The 5671-nt window shown below is 35.7% G+C and overlaps 1 long non-coding RNA gene across 1 annotated transcript; it reads right to left on the bottom strand.

Moving 5' to 3' along the window:
• Positions 1-593: 593 nt before the first annotated feature.
• On the bottom strand, positions 594-3543 carry LOC113097632 (uncharacterized). Its single transcript, XR_003288900.1, has 4 exons — positions 3499-3543; positions 3200-3226; positions 835-973; positions 594-756 (listed from the first exon to the last, which is right to left on the bottom strand). It is a non-coding gene; the product is annotated as an uncharacterized LOC113097632 (long non-coding RNA).
• Positions 3544-5671: the final 2128 nt, after the last annotated feature.

Here is a 5671-nt window from a genome sequence, read left to right as displayed (position 1 = left end):
ATAAGTGTTATTAAGAGAAAGCCGATGAACATGCACATGTGAATGTAATTGTCTTTATTGTGCATATTGAAAATGTCATCAGGGTGTCCTGGAAAAAAGGTGGCCAGAGGGGCACAGAAAAAAATTGGGAGGTAACTACAGTAAAGGGTAGCTGTACTGGAGTACAACTTTTTTAGCATGCACTGAATTATTTTTTTAAATACAAGGCACACCTACCTGTATTAATTTTAGGGAAATTATTTATTGTACAACAAACATTTTGCTTTACTGTATTTACTTTTTTTACATGTATTTCTCACAACATTGTATTATATTTTATAATGAATAAAAATGAACAAAATTAATGGTGCCACTTTTTCTGTTATTTTACAGATTTATTTCTTAAAATAATTTTAAAGAACCCCTGTTTGGGGTCAATTGTAGCATTTGATCTTGTCTGTTTAAGAACAATTTGTACATATATTATCATATATTCACACATTACAACTGACAGATGTAGGTTTAAAGCATTACAATTGTTTTTTCTAACACACACAGTCTCTGAGAAACCGAAGGAAATGCAAAAAGTGCTACAACCAACCATGCTTTCCCCCTAAAGACACTCAGAGTTTTTATGTTGGTCTATCAGATTTTCTTTGTTTCAGAGCAAGCTACATGCGTTTGTACACACTGACGATGGTTTTGCAGTTGGGACAGGTATGCTTTACATCCTTGCAGCCGTTCACACAGAAAGGAATCAAACAACACGGCCAGATCCTGGAATGAAACAAATAAGTGTGTTTTCTTTTCTCTGTCAGTTTGATACATTTGAATCTGATGAATATGATTCCTTACCCTAAAAGGCCAAGAGTTCCAACGAGGACCCACACCAACATGCCATTGACATATTTTACCTCTGTCACGACCTCCTTCTGGCAGTAATGACATTTCATCCGTCCCGCAGCAGTAGTCAGATGTGGTGGAATAATTACTGCTTCAATAAATACATAGATAAAAGAGTCGAAGGCGTCATATGATACGATTTCAAGTTTTCCTTTGTCTTCAGAGTGTTACAAGCTCTTGGTGCATAAAGAAGATGAGTAAAGTTGCAAAGACTAAAGTCTCAAACCCAAAGAGATATTCTTTATAAAAGTTAAGAGTCAAACACTCACCCCTGAAACAGCTTGTTTAAACACGCCCCCACACGTCTACATCACAATGTGGTATTTTTTGCATAACGCCGCCCAAATGTTCACGCAAAGAAAGAAGCGTAAATTTGATTCTTGCTGTTGCCACTGGCACCATGTTGTGTAGACACGTTTTCGTTGTGAAAGCGAAACTACTATTGGTCTATTGGTCTTCCGAAAGAGGACATAACTAAATCAGTGGTTAAGTTGTTTTTACCACACTGTTTCAGAACAGTTCAACCCAAATATTCAGATGTGTGCTGCACATATTACAGAGGACAAAGACTGTTTCCTGAACCAGTAGCCTACAATGCCAGTGTCTCTTTCTATAAAGTGGGGCAATTCCAGCTTTGCAAAGACTTTTGAAGGCACATTTTCATATGTAAAGATTTTGCAACTCATGATACAAATGTCTTTAAAATTCATCTGGCTGTTTCTAACAGTGTATTACACATATTCTTTTTATATATATATATATATATATATTGTAAGACTGAACAGTGATGTGAAGAACATAAAGATTTAAAAATAGTTTGTTTAAAAATATTTTGAGTTTCTATGTCATTAACACTCAAAGAGAGACCTCAACAATCAGCATATGAACCTCAACAATGTTGACAATGGTGACTCCCAGCATGCATATTATTTATATATATATATATATATATATATATATATATATATATATATATATATATATATATATATATATATATATATATATATATAATTTTTCTAATATTTTTTTTGCTATAATAAGTTCCAAAGACACATTGTTACTGCAAAAAAATAAAGGAAAAAAAAAACCTTAGTGTTGAAAAGTCACGGTTCAAGAGCACAACTAAAGTAAACACTGATCTCCATCGTGAGAGAAAAAAAACACCTAAACCTATTTAACTTTCAATAAGATCTTCTGTAGACATTTGACAGAAATAAAGTCAGTCTGGTTATTAATAAGTGGAGCTGGTGATGCTGTTTGTGGGGTTGTTTAATCAGATCTTGAGAGATTTCATGTATTTTATTTCAGTTGATTTCATCTAAGGCTGTGTCTGAAGTCATTTGTAGTCCTTGTGTTTCTCTTTTCTTTAGTGATTCGGTTTGTTAATAGCAGGTGTTCATCACTCATGCTCAATCATCAATTAATCACGGAATTATCTCATTAACTTCACTGATTCAGTGTTATTCAAACACTCTGTAGTGTGCACACATTATAAGTGTTCATTTAAAACTGAGGATTTTTTTGTGGGGTTTAAAGAGTTAAAGATTTAAACATAATTTAACAGTAATAAACTGTAATTAATTTACGGCAACAAACTGGTAGCAAACTGTTTTTCTACAGTTTATTGCCGTAAATTAATGGTTGCCAGTAAATAACTGTTTTTCTACAGTTTGTTGCTGTTAAGTCTAGGAAAAAAACAGCAATATACTGTAAAACATAAAAGTCACAGTTACCAAATAAAAAAAAGTGAATCTGACTAAAATATTTGTGAACATCCATAGAAAAAAATGTATGCAAAGTTATACACTGATAATGAGAGTAAATACTGAACTCAACTGTATTAATGTGTTTTTACACAAGAGAGATCTGTTAGTTTAATGTAGTTTTGTTGTTCACCATTGTGCTGGAAAGTAGAGATTGTGCTTCAGTCAATGATGAGACACAAACACTGATCTTTGTTGCTTTATATAAAGACAGTAAATGTGGTGTCAATGATACAGTGGTGATCTCTGTGTTAAGTACTTCAGCAAATTCATGTGTGCTATAGCTGACAACTAAATTTTCCTTCACACTACTAACATCGTATGAATGTTAGTTTTTAAACTTGAACAGATTGAAGCAGTGGGAGTGGAGTTAATTTCCATGGTAGAATTACGGTAAAACACTGTAAAAAGTTGTAAATTAATGGTTGAGAGCTGTAAATTATTTTTTATATTATTAGTTTTATTGTTTTTGTATTGTGCCAGAACACACTGCATTACAGTATGATGAATCCTTCTAGTATTTGAACACAAAGTAAGGCTTTACTTCTTACCCTGGGCCGGAGCAGGAGCCGCTGGAGCTGAAAGAGAAACAAGCTGGGGATGAAAACCCACAGAACCAGACACTCATAGCACTCATCTGTTAATAAGTTCAGCTTTCATAATATTGCTATTATCTTTATCTCAGGTTTAACATTAACAATTATTTGAGTTCAGACATCACAGTGCACTTCAATAGATTAACAAAACAAAGCACTACTGATGTCCTCTAACATGTCACACAGATTAATCTTGTGCTTGATTAAAATCTCTAGTATTTGAACACAGAGTAATCTAAGGGTTTACTGCTCACCTTGGGCCGGCGGAGGACCTTGGACCACATGAATTACAGGCTGTGCTGGAGATGAAAGAGAAACAAGCTGGTGATGAAAACCCACAGAACCAGATGCTCACAGCACATTAACACTCACCTGGGACAGGCACAAATGTAGGCTGAGCTGCAGCCACGATTGAGGAAATTTTCTTTTAAGTGTGACTTAATTATGTTATCCACTGTGTTATCATGAGTGATATGACTGATCGTCTTACAGCTAATAGAGTCCCGATCAGCCAGTTGCCAACATTTTAATTTATGCATTTAGCAGATGCTTTTATCCAAAGTTACTTACAGTACATTCAGGCTATCAATTTTTACCTATCATGTGTTCCCGTGGAATCGAACCCCGAACCTTGTGCTTAATAACGCAATGCTCTACCATTTGAGCTACAGGAACACCAACTAATTTTAACTGCCAAGAGTTCAAGTTGTGAGAAACCGAAATCAGCGGAATGCGTGGATTCCAAAAAATGAGAGAACCTGCGTCAAACGTTTTAAATCAAACATTGTTAAAGTGAAAGCTTTAATAGTAGCTGCTGACAATTACTGACATTAAACACTGTAACATCAACGAATGGTCAGATGAAAAAAAATAAAAGGGATAAAAGGAAGGGTAACGGAGGTAAATAAGATCACTTTTGATCCTGACTTACTTGATATCCCTCATATCATCTGTTAGTAAGTTCAGCTTTCACAATATTGCTATTTTATCTTTATTTCAGGTTTTACAATAATTATTTGTATCCAAACATCACAGTACACTTAAAAAGATTAACAAAACAAAGCACTACTTATGTCCTATAACATGTCACACAGATGAATCTTGTGCTTGACAAAATCTCTAGTATTTGAACACAGAGTAATCTAAGGGTTTACTGCTCACCTTGGACTGGCGGAGGACCTTGGACCATATGAATTACAGGCTGTGCTGGAGCTGAAAGAGAAACAAGCTGGTGATGAAACCCACAGAACCAGACGCTCACAGCACATCAACACTCACCAGGAGCAGGCATATATACAGGCTGAGGCATGACTTGCATCTGGGCAGGTTGAGGTTGGTAAACGTTGGCCATTGGAGCTGGAAAACAGACAACCATCATCTCCAAATGGTGGCATGACATGAGGATTTATTTTCTTTTTTTAAAAGGTTGGATTTATCTCATTTATCAAATTGATTTACATTTATAACTTAAGCATAAAAAGTGTTTCCAGTAAACACTGACATTCAGACCATTGTTGTTGTTGTTGTTGTTTTTTAACTTAAATTACAGTTTTTTTTAACAATTGCTAGCTTTTCTCAATACTTAGGTCACTTTTCCAAAACTCTTCACACAGTCCCCTAACCAACTTTCATCTTTGCACAGCAGCTCAGTCCACACTCAAAATGCACTTAACTACCAAAACACTTTATATATTTCTCAAACGAACTCGTTCTTCCAAAACACTGGCAAATATTATGTAAATATATGCTCAATTTTAGATAGCAAATATTGCAGTCAGTCGGAAAAAGTGAAATAAGTCACATCTTTTCTAGAAATGCTGGGTGTTTACAGTAACACTGTGGTATGCGGAAACATTCCTTCTGAAATAAGTCTCATGTGCTATGATCAATACGAGATGTAGATGTTTAAGTTATGCTGGATGTCATGACTGTCAGTGGTGGGCTGTGTACAGTAGACCACGATCATTGATGGAAACAAATGGCGCCATGAACATGGTTATGGTTCAGAACCAGAGGGTCAACTGACCTGGCTGGGTTTGATAGGCGACCTGCATTCCTGGGCCGGGTATGTTGTTTGGGGCCACTGGTGAATATGGAGGGGGCAATTTTCCTTTTTCCATCAACTGCAGCCTGTAACTGAGAAAACATGTGCTTTAATAGTGTGACAGATCCATATTCAACACTGGCAAGGGGATTTTCTTTTAAGTGTGACTTAATTATCAGCTGTGTTCTCATGAGAACTGATCGTCTCAGTTTGAGTCCCGATCAGCCAGTTTGCCAACATTTTAACTGCCAAGAGTTCAAGTTGTGAGAAACCGAAATCAGCGGAATGCGTGGATTCCAAAAAAAGAGAAGAACCTGCGTCAAACGTTTCAAATCAAACACTGTTAAAGTGAAAGCTTTAATAGTAGCTGCTGACAATTACTG

This window comes from Carassius auratus, unplaced genomic scaffold, assembly GCF_003368295.1.
Source record: "Carassius auratus strain Wakin unplaced genomic scaffold, ASM336829v1 scaf_tig00216334, whole genome shotgun sequence".
NCBI classification, from domain to species: Eukaryota; Metazoa; Chordata; class Actinopteri; order Cypriniformes; family Cyprinidae; genus Carassius; species Carassius auratus.
This window is presented reverse-complemented; position numbering and strand designations above follow the sequence as displayed.